This window comes from Python bivittatus, unplaced genomic scaffold (assembly GCF_059951505.1).
Source record: "Python bivittatus isolate LINGU-HERP-01145 unplaced genomic scaffold, Pbiv_v1 ctg000840_np1212, whole genome shotgun sequence".
Lineage (NCBI taxonomy): Eukaryota > Metazoa > Chordata > Lepidosauria > Squamata > Pythonidae > Python > Python bivittatus.
Window position 1 is genome coordinate 13,777,790 of NW_028277113.1, and position 15,382 is coordinate 13,793,171.

General features: G+C 40.0%; 1 protein-coding gene across 7 annotated transcripts in view; it reads right to left on the minus strand.

Annotated features, from left to right (window-relative positions):
* RREB1 (ras responsive element binding protein 1) overlaps positions 1-15,382 on the minus strand; it is a 142,992-nt gene that overhangs the window by 88,604 nt on the left and 39,006 nt on the right. The window lies entirely within an intron of this gene.

Consider the following 15,382-nt stretch of genomic DNA (forward strand, 5'->3'; position numbering starts at 1 on the left):
ATAATACAAGCTGTTGCCCACCATATCTGGAGAGCAGCAGGTTGGGGAAGGCTACAGTGCAGAATCACTGTTCTTTAAAAAAAAAAATCAAAGAAAATTGGCTAACATATTGGCTAACCCAAGAAACAATCAAATGCATTACTGCAACTTCACTAGCTGAAATGTGTGACAACTCCTTCCTTACTACTAATGCACACTATCACCTTAGAAACACAACTTCCAACTTGTAGTTTACTGGGGATTGTTATTTTTTCAAAGCAATTCTGCATAGCTGATTTTAATAACAAATGGATAAAAACTTAGTACAATCAATATCTTAATCCCTTTGGGGGTCTGTTTTTCTCTGCCCTTGTGCCTCTTCCTCCTGGCTCATAGCTCTCATGTCATACATTCAGCACAACTATACACAACATGCACAATATTAAGAAATGTTGTACATCTGCTGAAGCTGCAGCTGAAGCCAAAGATCCTAAGCAGTTATGAAGAATTTGCTCAACAATTTAATTGAATAACATCAATGTATTGTTATTTATGAATTTCAGACTTACATTCTCTAGAAGCGTAATATACAAATCCTTGTTCAATTCTGCAAAAAAAGGCTGTCTCTACAACATGCAGACACACGCATGCACGTGCACACACACACACATTTACTGAAAATATGCATGCACAAGACTTCTCTATTCCAACTGATACTATATCCTGGAATTTTGGGATTCTGTGGGAGTTCAGCATTGTAATTCTCAGAACTCTGTGACGAAGTGTGATGCGCTACCTATACATCTGGTTGAAGAGCTAATGCTGCCACAAGTGCTATTCCATTACCTTAGTTTTACAATGCACACAGGCAATTCATGTGCAGCATTTTGGCAACTCCAATCATCCCACATGAATTAAGGTCACTATCTCTTTATGAACACATCCAGAGGAAAAGATTTGCCAAGCTGTAACAGCACAAGCCAATGATGAATATAGTTTGGAAACTACTGTACTGACTAAACTGAACAAATATTGTTTAAAAACACAAAAAATTAGCCAACCTTTTACAGGTTACCTGTAATTTTAGCATCCCCAGGCCTATCCAACTCCATTTCAGTTCTGGCATGTCCTAAAGTACACTTCACTTAACAGTTATGGACAAACCTGAAGGGAGGGGTGGGCATGGAATTGATTGCCCCGAAAGATCTTGTTTCCATGTAACAAGCTTTTAAATCTTCTCCAAGAAACAACTCAGAGCTTCTAGGTGTGCCACATTCCTCTTTCTAAGCATTCCTGCTGTGCATAAGGGAATGTAAATATTGCTGCAATATGTTCCATGCACAGAGATGGCTGTTTTAAAAAGATACTGTCTGTCAAGCAAACAGGGAGTAAGAGCGATGTAAGAATTACATCCTGGGCTGATTTCACAAGGGAAGACATGGGCATTGACTGATGCACAAATCCTTTGGGCCAGACCTACAAATGCAGCCAAATGAGGTGCTGAGTTCTGAGAATGCAGATGGCTCGCTATGGGGGAAGGGTACAGCTTTCACTCCCTCTAAGGAGGAGAGGAGAAGGAGCCTCTTACCACACTAGGAAACAATGCTTTAGCTCAATTCTCTCCTTGTAAATAGAAAATTAACACAGCAGGATTTTTTTTTCTATACAGGAAGCCATTCAAATTTAAAATGACACAAACCCATTCATTTGTGTCATGTGAAATTTGGAAACTCAAGGGACCTTCTCAGTTATTTCCAAGTCTCCTTTCCAAACTCATCTGGTAAAGTCTGACGCCTGGAGCACATGGGAAAAGACAATCCCAGAAATCATCCATACAGCAGAATAAATCAGCCAGAAACTGAAGTATCTCTCCCTTGTGGGCTAGGGCTTTTCAGACATGACTTGAGCAGCATGGGAAGAAACTATGCTACAGTTACCATGTCAAGACCTATTTATTGGAAGGGTACTGGAAAATTATTCCTGAGAACCCAGTGATCTTGCAGTACTGTAAAAGCTAGTGCCTTATCCCAAGTCTGATGTAAGTACTTTCTATGGCTCCACCACAATACCTTGGCATCTAATGGCCTGGAAAAGCATGGATCTCAGAGGGCTTCTAATCAAATGCCTAATTACTGAGATTATATTCCACACCTCCACTCTAAATGCATTTAAAGGTTGTCATCCATGAGTCATTATGGGCTTTCTGAAGCTCCACCCCACAGAAAAGCAGGTGTGAGATTCTCTGGTTCGGCTCTAAGGAAACAGATATGATTGTTGCTGTTGTACCACCTCCCTGCTGCACCTTTCCTGGGCTGTTGGATTCTGTTGCTGGACTGGTGGTTAAGACCCTGAAGCTTACGGTTCTTGGGGACTTCAATCTGCTGCCCAGCAGCATTGGGTCTGGGATGGCTCAGGAATTCATGGCCACCATGGCAACCTTGGATCTGTGACTCCCAAGGAAATGGACAGGGTTCTCCAGTCTGTTAGCTCCATTACCTGTTGTTAGTTCCAGGTCCCTCCTGGATGGTTCAGACTACCCAAGAAATGATCTGAGAGTCCATGCAGTGGTCTCAGTTTCTTTGAGGGAGAGGGTGGTCCCCTCAGCCTTGAAGGAGGCTGTGGTATCTCCTCTCAAGAAGACATCACTGGATTCAACAGTCCTGGACAACTACTGAGGGTCTCCAAATTTCCCTTTTTAGGAAGATGGTTGAGAGGTTGATCAGACTTCAGCTCCAGGGGACCCTGGAAGAAGTGGATTATTTGGACCCATTTCAGTTAGGTTTCAGGGTTTAGTATGGAGATGCTAGTGGCTCTTGTTAATGACCTGTAATGGAGCTAGGATAAGAGTAGTGTGCCCATCCTTGTGCTCCTTAATCTCTCAGCATCTTTCTATACCACTGACCACAATATCCTTTTGGACTGGCTTTGGGGGTTGGGGGTGGGAGGCACTGTTTTACAATGGTTCTCCTCCTTTCCCTGTGGTTGGTTTCAATCAGCGTTGACAGGTAGAAAGAGATTGCATCCATGGCCCTTCACTAGTAGGGTGCTGCAGGGTTTGATCTTCACTCCCCTTCTGTTTAACACCTACATGAAACCGCTGGGTGAGCTCATTTGCCAGTTTGGAGTCAGGTATCATCAATAAATGGATGATACTCAGCTATACTTCTCAACCCCTGGCTGGTCAAGTTATGCTGCTGAGGTCCTGACCCAGTGCCTGAAGGCTGAGTGGGTCTGGAGAGGGAGAAACAGACTCAGGCTCAATCCTGTCAGCCCTTCAAAGTAGATCAGACCAGGAAGCCAATGCATTGTAGGTCAATACTACTTTTATTATAAAGCTATACAACAGAATCTTGCAAGTCTGAATGTACTTCCCCCCTCCCTCCCTTTATCTTTGTGTAAACTAGAAGGGGCTTGTCTGAGACATTTACTCACATTGCATTCTTGCCCCAGACTCAGGCCCCTTTTATCTGACCATTACCTTGGTAGTGGCTCTTCCTCCTGTCCTTCAAGGCCATCCCCCCCCACCTTTTACATTTCTTGACAAGACCAAGTGGCTTTGACTGTTTGAGCCCCCCAGATTTGGAGGTATCGCATCACTGTAAAAATCCCTTTTGGTTTGGTTTTGCTTTATTTTATTTTGGTTTCCTTTCTTTCAGTTTTGTTTTTGTACTTTGCTCTTCTGCTCTGTTGTATTTTTCCTTTAATGAGTTGTTTGTTAGTTGTAAGCTGCCCAGAGTCATTTGGAAATCGGGCAGCAAAATAAATAAATAAGAAAGCAGATCCTATTGAATTCTATTAGAATTTCTTCACCCTAAATACATTTAGAAATAGGCAGCTCCTTCCGAAAAAAGGGTGGGGAGTAATAATATTTCCACATCATCCATAATTAGCCATGCATTCTATCTATGTGGATAAAGCACCAGACTTGCAGCTTAAATGCACTGGCAGAATTTATGCCCTTTGGCGATCATATAAAGACTTAAGAGAGGCTAATTCAAAGAGATACTAATACAGTATATATTTATCATTACTATTATAAATTATGGAGTTAAAAAGGAAATAATTAAATGTCCAAGTGGCCCCACTTCAGTTAAGGGGAAATTCACACATTTGTGGAGTGAAGAACAAAACCCTTGTGCCAAATTACTAGATCCTGTTTAGCAAGCCCAGAATGTGGGAACCTACTTCTATTAACGTTCTTCCTCTGAATCCTGAAAGGCAGCTACTTTTTCATTAAAAATATTAGAAGATGGAGAGCTCTAAATTTTGATATATAAGGCCAACCCCAGTTTTTCAGAATTGCCCTGGCACTCTCATAGACAAAATGCCTTTCTGAGGGCTGTAGGGTTGTTCCTGTAAAAAAGTCATTTCCTATGTAATGAAACTTAAACACACACACACACACACACACACACACACACAGCTATGTTCATATTTGTAAAAGGAAGATAAAACAGGCCTATAACCGAACAAGGCAGTTTGAAACATGTTTGATCAGTGGATTATATAACTCAGTGAATAGTGTGTTAGTCTAGTGATTGCCAAGCCCTGTTAGGAAGGACTCCCTTGCCGTAACAGCATGACAGGATAGTTTGAAGGATGTTACAGAAGAATCAGCACTCCTTCCTGCCAGCCAGCTATTAAAGACACTGTAATTTCATCCAGAACCCATCCTTATTTTGAGTCAAGTGACTTGCTGCCTTGTGTGGATGACAGCGGGATCCTAAGAACACTAATAAGAGACCGCCTTCAACTACCAATCTGTGCCAAGCTTGTCCCATCCTCAAAGACATTACACAACCAATTCTAAGAGTCAGAATCTAAACCCTTTTGGAGGTCAGTAGAATGGAAAGGAGAGCCAGCTTGGTGCAGTGGTTAAGGCACTGGGCTAGAAACCGGGAGACTGGGAGTTCTAGTCCTGCCTTAGACACAAAGCCAGCTGAGTGACCTTGGGCTAGTCCCTCTCTCTCAGCCCTAGGAAGGAGGCAGTGGCAAACCACTTCCAAAAATCTTGCCAAGAAAACTGCAGGGACTAGTCCAGGTAGTCACCAGGAGTCAACAATGACTCAAAGGTGCACATGAGCGCGTGCACGCACACACACAAAAAATGGAAGCAGCTACCTTAGAAATTAGAACCCAAATTAAAAGCCCTGAATTTATTTTTTTTACAAAATACATGTCTATTTTTCAGTGGGGAAACAAAATTTTAAAAAGAGGTATAGGAATACTTTCCCTCTTCTAACAAATTCTGGAATGACTCCGTGGTTTTTTAAGCAACTTTAAGATGTGTGGACTTCAATTCCCAGAACTCCCCAGCCAATCTAAAAATTGCTGAGGTACTGATCTACATCACCACAAGCGCTCACTATGAACACAACAGCGAGACAGTAATTTGGACTCCTCCTTATAAAGTTCACATAATCTAGCAGAACAGACGGAATAGCTGTGGAACATTTGAGCTTAGACAGCATATGATTTTCACTTGAGGAGCTAAGAGAATCACAGATTGCTGCCTGAAATCATAGAAGTCTTTTGTTTAAATAAAACTAAATTCAGGGCTCCAAGAAGTCAGAAGCAAGGGTTGTTTGAGAGGCTGCACTTAGTCTGTAATCTCCCATGACTTCTAAATTCTCTAGTATTTCCTAATACTAGAGGATGAATTTAAAAAGCTTTCTTTTTTTATTCCTGATGCTTAACTTATAACCAACACGAAAAGTCGAAAGTGGAAAAATCAACCATCATCATCACAAATCAGAATTGCTACTGCACATATAGATTTGAATTTAGTAATTTACTCAGGCTCCAAATGGTCACCTGACTTGAGGAGGAACAGAGTTTCCATCCATGCTCAGTTTCCATGATGACATGAAGAAGAGGCTTCCTCTTCTCCGTGGCCAGGAAAGCTACTAGACTCTTCAAAGTCTCACTTTTTCTCTCTTTTTCTTTGAAGGGCAGACCAGCAGCTTTTGTAGACTTACTTACAGCAACTGACACAGTCTTAAAATTGAGATGCAAGAATAGAAGGAAAGAAATTGTTGGGAAGGGGAGTGGATCTTTAATGCACTTTCCATAAGCGTAGTTAAAAAAGGACTTAAAGGACCCAAGTAATTGACATAAAATGATCCTGATTGCAAGCCCTTAAGTCAGAGCCCACTTTTCATGGTTTATTGAATCTGAAAGAAGGACAGACTTGGCACCGTCCAGGAAAACATGCAGAAAAACAGCTGTGGGGAGGGGCAGGGACAGTGCCTCTGTTGCTCTGCACAGCCCTAGACCCATTTCTGTACAAGCATTCCAGCCAAAATGACAGGTTTGCTTTTGGCAGCAGCAGCGGCAGCAGCATTCATCCAGCCGTCTTTTAGATGGTACCTTCACAGACTTTCAAGTCGAAGCTGAGAGGCAACAGCTACGTGCAACTTCTGTTTGTCACCACACAGCAGCACACTGCCTCCATTTCCTTCTAAGTAATTCCAAAGGGAAATGTAATGCTTTCAAAGTTGTTCTTCCCACCACACCCAATTCTTTCTCAAAAGCAGAGCCACTCCTTGTTTTTTCTAGTCACCAAGAAAGGTGAAAATTTCCCTCTCTCATGGAAGTCTCTTTGCCGCCTAATCCTTAGCAGGACCACCAGGCTGTCTTGCCCTCTGCCTTGGTGTCTCTCCAAGGGGGGCAGAGTGCTGAGTGAGGAGCTTCTACACAGAGCGTCCCTTGCCCTAACAAACAACTGGGCCTCCTCCGTATGTGGAACTGCAGTGGACTTTCTGTATTTGGGGAGGACTAGCCTTTTCTCAGCAAATATTTCATTCACATCAGTGCTCTCAGCACTCCTTGTGCCTTTTTTCAGACTTGCCCCAGCTCATGTATTCATTAAGTCGACTGCGAGTGGATTCCATTTTTTATCACCTGTTTTTATAATCATTGTCTTAAAACAGTACTGAGATGGTAAAATTAAGCTCACAAAAATAACTCTTAAATAAAAAGAGTGTTGTGGTATGATAGCCTTGTAATGCGCTCTCAAAATAAATAAATAAATGACAAGTCACTACCATTTGAACCAGGTATTTAGTAGCAATACTTTGTTGAAGTATGTTATCAACAAAATCTATCTATCTATCTATCTATCTATCTATCTATCTATCTATCTATCTATGTTTTACTTTCAGTCATTCCTTATTGTGGTACAGGTAGTCCTCATTTAGTGACTGCCTCGTTTAACAACTGTTAGCAGTTACGGCAGTGATGAAAAAGTAACTTTGCGACCAATCCTAGCATTTATGACCTTCGCAAGTATGTAAAGCAAAGGAAAGCTGAAATAAGATCATAAGCACAATTGCAATATCACTTTGCTTAACAACCAAGTTGCCAGTCCCAATTGTGGTCACTAAACAAGGACCACCTATAGTTAATCAGAACAATATCATCTTGAACTTACCTCCACCTCCTCCCAGTCTGTCAATTAACTTGCTAAAATGCTCATGAATGAAAAGCCCCCCCCTCCCCAATTTATTTATCTCTCAACCTGAGAGAGAGAGAGATTTTAAGTCACTTAATTATATTTCTGGCATATCTGGTTCTTTGTTTGGTGCCTTGTATCTTAGGACTGATGGGGAGCTAAATATTTTAAATCAATGACTCATATTTTATCATATTTTATTATAAATTGCCCTGAGAGCTTCAGCCATTGGGAGGTTTAAATTGTTTAATTAAAAAAAGCAACAACAATAAGTCACATGTTAAATGGGTTCACTGAGGTTAAAAACAAATAGGCAGAAAAGGGCTTTAGTGCTCTTTCCAAGAGCTATCGGAAAGGTAGACTGAAGATTAAAACAACAGACTGCAAAGACAGTAATACACAGGCGGTAAGCTAGAATAACTTCATCAGCCCACTACAAAACCATATGTCTTTAAAAAGACAGAAGAGATGTGCAAAATGCATCTACATCTTTCACTAAACAGTCAGGCTTTCTGTGGTAAGAAAAAAAGATATCAGCAGCACTGGGAAAATACAGGAGAGTTACTAATGAACAACATTTCAAGTATCCCTCCCATTGCTGAGTTCAATTAATGAGTCATGGTGATTCCACGATCAACTTTTGTCTGGAAGCAATCCAGGAGGCTTTTTTTTTTTTTTTAAATCAGGCATGTCAAGGATTAAATCTGAGGTTTTCCAAAGGCTTCCTTCCCAAATCCAAATTGTCTAACCCCTGGTACCCCTACCTGTAGCAAGAATCAACACAGGTTGGTTTAACATTAATAACATAATCATTACACTTTATGTTAATTGATACTAAGGTAGGGAATACCAGGAACAAATAATTTATGTCTAAGAAATTGATGTGTAAATCAGGAAGTTCCCTTAGACATGAAATTGAGTGCCTTAAACAAGCCACTGCTTGTTAGTCATAGCCCAATCTACAATATAGGGATAACAATATTCATCTACCATATAAGATGCTATCTGAAGTCTTAAAGCTCAAACTTGGCAATTTTAAGATGTGTGGACTTCAATTCCCAGAATTCCTGGGAGTTGAAGTCCACACATCTTAAAGTCTTAAAGCATACCTAATGCTGCTCATGTTCTAAGAACATATGTATATTAGAATGCTGTTACTACTGGCAAGGAATTTTTATTAGTCCATTGACTATGGATTCAAACTATTTCTCCAGTTTGGCTTTAGCAAAAGAGCAAGTCTTACACAGACTTTTTAAGCTGACTATTAACCAAAAATTACCAGTACCATGAATGTAATCACAAGCTTGTATATAAAGGCTGCTACTCTATACCTAGGCCACTTAAATCCTATAAAAGTTTAAGGAGATTCTAGCAACCAAACTATGTCCAGGACTGCAGGCCAAACATACAGCTTAAAAGAAAAAAGAACAAAGAACAAACAAATCATAAATGGCAAACTTCTGATAGTATTTACACATGTTCAAGCAATACTAGCATAGTGCTCCTTATGTGTTGCATAGCAGTGATCTTTGCAAACATCTTAAAAAAGGAGTGAGTTTTATTATCCTCCATACTGTTTAAAGGGTTGGGGCCACAACTCAACCCCTGACCTTTAGGGGGGCTGAAAGAAGGGCCTAACTGACATTTTTCCATTTGTTTTTCTTTGGGGGTAGGAGGTGTGGAGGGAGAGAAATAATGTGTACAAGAAGCCTCTGGAAGGAAATCTACTACTATTTCTACTCTTGGCCCACATTCTCAAACCAACAAAAATCTGAACAACAAATTCTGTTCACCGCCAAATTTCAACAGCATGTCTCAAACTACTGTGGAGTTGCTGACCTCTGTTGTACATGTTGGGATCAATGAATAACCTATTATAAAATTATTAAGGAAGGATACAGGAAAGCTAACAGATAACTTTTTTAAAAAAAAGTATAAACCAGTGTTATCTTAAGGAAAATGTCACTGTACCATTCTTCAATTTTATCAAGGTTGGGATTTGTAGAAATTTTTCTTTACCCTAATAATCAAATGCAATCAGTACAGGTAGTCCTCGTTTAGCAACTGCCTCATTTAGCAATCTTTTGCAGTTATGACAGTGATGAAAAAAGTAACTTTACGACCAAGCCTCGCATTTATGATCTTTGCAGGTCAAAGCAAAGGAAAGCTGAAGTAAGATCTTAAGCACAGTTGTGGTTTCATTTGGCAACCACTTCACTTAACAACAGAGTTGCCAGCCCCAATTGTGGTAGGTAAATGAAGACTACCTGTAATGCATAATTATGAAAATACATCAATATACTTTCCATAGCCCTCCCACCTTAACTTCTGAACAGCAGCTAAAAACTAGAAGCAACAAAGAGTTTAGAAAAATAATCTTTAACACTAAGGAGTTAAAGTAATTACAAAACAGAATGAGCCTGGATAAATTTCCGTGCAAAAATTGTACTGGTAATTTAGTTAATACTGCCTTCAGACATCTAAAGTCCATCAACTGAGGAATAAAATTGTTCAATTCTCCCCCCAAGTGCTTACAACTAGACATTTTTAAAAAAAAATTTATCCTGCCTTTATTATTTTTATAAGTAAATCATAAGACATTGCTTCCAAAAGCATGCATAAAAATCTTCATTGCACTGAATGTGCTTTAATTCCTGTGCAATTAAACCCTCAAAGGGCAGGGGCAGCTCAAATTATTTTAGCATCTCCAAATAATCACCTTTATTTTGTAAATGCCATGGGTAAAACTCGACCTTGCTCAGAAGAATGATCTCTCCACCTTAAATGTATGCTTTTAAGGCCAAGCTAGTAGAAAGCTGGTAGATGCGTAGAATTCCAAAATTGCCATAAACACCGCAAGGCTGCTGTACAATCACAACAAACTCTTTTATTTCCAATGCTGATGCAAGTTACAGCTTTTCTTGCCCTTTCATTATCAGACATGACAAAAAGCTACTACTTCCCTGCTGTTTAAAGATAGAGGAGTGCCCTATCATAAGGCCTAGTTGGAAAACCCAGGTGCACTCAGGAACATGAAGATCAGTTTGCTGGGTCAAGCTGAGGCCCATCTTAGTCCATCATTTTGGATTTCACAATAACCAAGCAGATGGCTGTGGGATGCAACAGGAAATGGAGATATACCCCTCTCTCACTGCCGTTCCCTTGCGACTGGAGTTTGAGGCAAGCTGTCTCCAACCCAGAGGTAGCAACTTGTCCTCTGTGAACTTATCCAATTCCCTTTTAAACCCATCCAACTTAGTGGCCATCACCACACCTTGTGGTAATGAATTCCACAGATTAATTACAGAGAGGATAATCCAAATCTGGAGTATTTACCACTGAAGAGCCCTTAAAAGTCAGTGGCTTCAAGGCTAAACAGAAAAGGCTGGGGCTTAGAGTGCTTCAGGAAAAAAACAAAAGTAGTAGTATTGTAATGACATTGCAAAAAGCCTAACCAGTCCAAAAGTTTCCAACAGGGAGCAGTATAAAGAAGCTCAAGTATTTCTTCCTTTATGGGAGCCTGAAATGTTCTCCAAGACTAGGGAAGTACACTTGGTCCACCGTAAACTTCTAGACCTTTGGGTTCAGTTCCTACACCCTTTAGCATCTAGAAAGCAATCAACTGCTTTTAATGAGGGCCTCTGTGAAGTTTACTAGTCCAGAGCATTTTGCAGAATCATACACACAGTGAAATGGGGAGATGGTTTGCAATGAGTGCACAAACCTGTATTTACAAGGTGCCAAGAAAGCCCCATCAGCTATACAAGACTGCTCCTTTACCTCATGTATTAGGTAATTGGACAGTTTGCTTTGAAAGAATCAACAGAAGATCTCAAAGGATGATTCGGAAGGTCTTCTGGAAAGGTTAAAACGCTGAAGGATGTCACACACGGAAAAATGCAGCTATTAAAAGAAACCACAGAACTACCTTCATTTAGGACACCAAATAAGAAAGTGGTTATTCTGTATTGCTTCAGCTACTTCTCAAACAAAGATCCTTGATGAAGGCAGACAGAGAAGGACTTATCAGCTTAGTGAATGGGAAAGAGGGTCCAATTAACTACCAAGCAGTCAGACATAATTCACCCTGATGAGGCCAATCAAAGACGACAAGGAGGAGGGAATGCAAAGCCCAACCACTCATGTAACACTGTAGGCAACACCTTTTCCTAAATCATGCTAAAGGGGTCAAAGTAAAGTTATGCTACCTTTGTGAAGAAAAATAATCCGCTGAAAGCTAATCCTACGAATCCAAGGTAACACAAATATTTTCCCAATACTTTGCTTCCATCTCTGCTACGAAAAGTTTCTGAACATCGCTCGATCATTAAACCCAGTGGAATCTTTCAACACTAAGAATCTGAAGATAATAATGGCTTGGGACTTGTATTAGATTATTTCATTTCATCCAACATCAATGCATAGGAGTGCTAGCAGCATGCCCCTATTGCACAGAACAAATATTTGTTGAAAAAAGGCATTATGGTATTTTGTGTCTGCCTCTGTGACTTCAACTGATTTGCTTGTGGTAACAAACAATATGCTAGCAGCCCGAGAGAGACAGATAATATAACTGGCATTATATTTTGACATGCTTCAGACTTTGCCACATCGTGGAGTTATGTGTTGTTAATAGGGACACATAAGGACGTCATCATCTGCAATAACATTAGAAGATTCAGGCACTGTTGTTTGTGGCTACCATTACTTAAAACTGATCATCTGAATTGGATTTAAATTGGATTTATACTAACTGCAACTCAACAAAGGGATATTCAAAACTCAGTACTGTTATATCAAGACTTCTTCTCTTTCACTATTTTTGCAATGGTCTGTTTAGCGTTAGAACTGGCACAAGGAACCCAATTTAAAAGTTGCACCATATGCCAGAATTATTATGCAATGAACTGTGTGCATGCAGTGGCTCACCACAACCATCGGGCAGTTTTCTTCCACACCGCCTCAAACTGTCATGAAAGAACACCTACATCATTATTTGCGTGAGGAAAAACATACACAAAAATGGCTAAGTATTAATAGCTACCATGAGGCATTAGTCTGCCAGTTGCAGTTGTAACATAAATCATAAAAAAAAAATTCTTAAATATCCAATTACAGATGTAGTCCCCTTGTTCCAAAACAGACAAAGAGGGAAATGAGCATTCAATATCTATCATCTAGAAGGACAGCTTGTTTTATATACTACCTGAATACAGCATGATGCTAAACCATATATTTCACAGGCCACAAAATCCCAGAAACACTCACAGGGGAAGGCATATCCAAATGCTATGAGAGATTGGGGAGAGACAGACTGGACTTAATCAGTTTGGAAGGCTGCTCATCAATGCTGTTCTCTAAGACATTTGCCCTGAAAGTGTCCATTACTAGGAACGTGAAGATCATGGCACTAGCTAAAGCTTCAGCGAATGAATCAACCAATCCCACAGAAGCTTCCAGGTTGAATGAAGCCAGAGTGTTGACCAGCTTCCCCACAGCAACAGAGTCAACTCTCCCCAAATACAACTCACTCCTTCCACTCGCACATATCTGTTCTAGGTCAGGAACCATGCAATGAAACTATAGGCTTCACTGTCCAGCAGCTCAGTCAAATGATGGAGGCTCAGGCCGTTTATATCCACTGCCAGCAAGAGTAAAAGAATATGTGTACACTAACCAAAAAGAAAGGCAGTTAGTTGCCAGATATTGGAGTATATTTATTTATTTATTTATATTTATATATCAAATTTGTATCACCGCCCAACTCCCCCACAAGGAGGGACTCTGAGCGGTTCACAACAAAACAATTTAAAATCAGTAAAAACATAGATAATACAAATATAAAATACAATTATTAAATACAATATATATTAAGAAAGGAAAAAAAAGAGGAGAAAATAAAATCTTAAAAGGTATGATATTAGAAATTCTAACCCCTGAAGGATCTCCTGCCAGTGTTTACATCCCAGATGTGTGATTTAATGAAACTAGGCCTGAAATTCAAGTCCTAGTAATTAAGCAGAGCACTGCAGTCATCAAAAAAGGACAGTGTGTCCTCTTTTCTTTACTCATAAAACCATGGAGAGTCAGTATATAGTCCCTAGGGTATTTTTATGTATATACAAACACAACTGTGCCTATGCATTTCTAGGAGGGTACCTGACAGCTGGATGCTGTAGCAAACCAAAACTCAGAATATATATGGTGTGTTTACTAAACCATCTGGTATCAACAGATTGCAAAAGATGGTCAACAAGCACTTCAGGTGAGATGTTGAGTCTGCCTTTTCCATGGCTGTCCCCCCCCCCCCCCCGCTTCCGGAGATTTGGCAGGCCACCACCTTTGAGCTTTTTGGAAGGCCATCAAGACCTGGCTTTTTAGCCAGGCACTGGGATAGAATGAGGATATCTGAGCTGGTTGTGGGGCATCCCAAGGGGATGACTGAGGCACTGGGTATTGGTTTTTTTATTTTATGGTTTATGATTTTATAGTTATTGGTTTTACTGTTGTGAGCCGCCCACAGTTATGTTTAAGATGGGCAGCCACACAAATCTTTAAAATAAATGAAATAAAATAAACTCACAAATTCTCCTCCCATTATTCCTTCTGTAGGCACTACATGTGAATGACCAATACTTGAAAAGCTTCTTTAAAGCTGGCAGCATTTTTCAACTATTAAAAAAATGAATAGCAGTATGCAAAACCCTCAGCAATGTTAGCTATACCCCTGCATGCCATTTTTTTCTCCTCTCTGCACAGTCACAAGACAATTTCAACAGAGGGCATGAACACACAGCACAGAATTTTCTCAAGGAATTGCTGGGGCAACAAAGAAGACTGATCTTCGCCCACCCCAAGTGCAAGCAGGGACAGACTTCATAAGACCATTTCAAAGAAAAATTGGGGAGGGGTATCGAAAGAGGTAGAAAGAAAATTTTATTGGAGATGCCTCAAAGCATGGAGAACAGACTCATAACTGGATTTAGAGTCCTGTCTAACCTGTTTTGCGGTATGTACTGTTTAACTGTATGTGTTTTCTCCCTCGCTCCCTCCCTCTCTTCTCATTTTTTGGCAAGAAGATCACAGCCCCTTTCCTTCCTCTCTTCCACATATTAACACAACACAGGCCCCTGAGAAGGTGACACTTTAAAAGAAGCACCACTAAGTATATCAGCCTGGCAAGACCTGTATTATTAACACACAGCATCTGTATTCTCAGCACTGAATTACTCAAGCCTTTCTACTTTCATAGTTTCTCATAAAACTCTCTGGTGCCTTCCCCAGCAAAAAAAGGGGGAAAAATCTTAGATTTTTAATGTTATCCATAATAATAAAGCTCAGTTCATACAAAGAAGGTACACAGAAATGAAAAAGACAGAAAACAAGGGAATTTGCATTTATGCTACAATTAACGTTTGTTGCATTTCAAAAGTGTTTAGTGCAAAATGAACTGAATCGAAAAGAAAGTTGAGAGAGAAAATTCTGGATTAATCCTAATTAGCATTCACAATTTATTAAAGTGAGACCCAGTGTAATCAGAACGCTATAATCCAGCCCCCATCATCATGCAGGAAATGTATCCAAGATCTCCATGGTGGTCAAACTCAGAATACCTTGTCAAGGTGTATATAATATCTAGCAGGGGATACTATCTTGCTGGTGGGTTCAATTTTCCTCTAGTTATCATTTTTCAAGCAAAAGCCAAAGAGGTGTCTCTTGGTACCTGTCTATTCTGAACACTGCCCATAAATAGGCAGAGCTTTGTGCATCACAGTGATTTAAAAACTTTCAAATAAGATGCAGGTGGAACTTATAATAAGTATGCATCTTGACATCCTGGCTTCACAGGAGTCCTAGTTATCTTGTACTGTATGGAATCAACCCAATATATTCAATATAGTTCTATTTTCCTTTCGGTGATCCCTATCTTGATCTCTAATACCAAACCAA